The sequence below is a fragment of the Bison bison genome, unplaced genomic scaffold (genome assembly GCF_000754665.1).
Source record: "Bison bison bison isolate TAMUID 2011002044 unplaced genomic scaffold, Bison_UMD1.0 scf7180017864040, whole genome shotgun sequence".
In the NCBI taxonomy this organism is placed as follows: domain Eukaryota; kingdom Metazoa; phylum Chordata; class Mammalia; order Artiodactyla; family Bovidae; genus Bison; species Bison bison.
Genome location: NW_011494612.1, coordinates 4216560 through 4217170, shown reverse-complemented (window position 1 = coordinate 4217170; position 611 = coordinate 4216560).

Here is a 611-nt window from a genome sequence, read left to right as displayed (position 1 = left end):
CTTACTTTATTTTTTAAATTTTATTTTATTTTTAACTTTACAATATTGTATTGGTTTTGCCATATATCGGAATGAATCCGCCACAGGCATACATACGTTCCCCATCCCGAACCCTCCGCCCTCCCTGGGATTTAGTCTTAAATCACCTGAAATTTTAGGGAGAAAAGGAATGTGAAGACAAGGCGCAAGCAGAGGGAAGAATGGCTCAGAAGAGACAAAAATGGTACCTCTGGGACCTCAGGAAAGGACACAGATTTTTAATTTCATTAAGTAAAACCAATGTCTATATCTTAGAGGCACTTGATGTGGTCTATTTGCCAGAAATGATTTTCTAATGATTATTCAATGACTTCCTCTTTTAATTGCTTGATTCAGGAAGCATTTTGATAAAAGTGAAGCTGCTCAGTCATGTCCGACACTTTGTGGCCCAATGGACTGTAGCCTACCAGGCTTCTCCATCCGTGGGATATTCCAGGCAAGAGCAACCGGAGTGGGTTGCCATTTCCTTCTCCAATGCATGAAAGTGAAAAGTGAAAGGGAAGTCGCTCAGTCGTGTCCGACTCTTAGTGACCCCATGGACTGCAGCCTACCAGGCTCCTCCGCCCATGGGA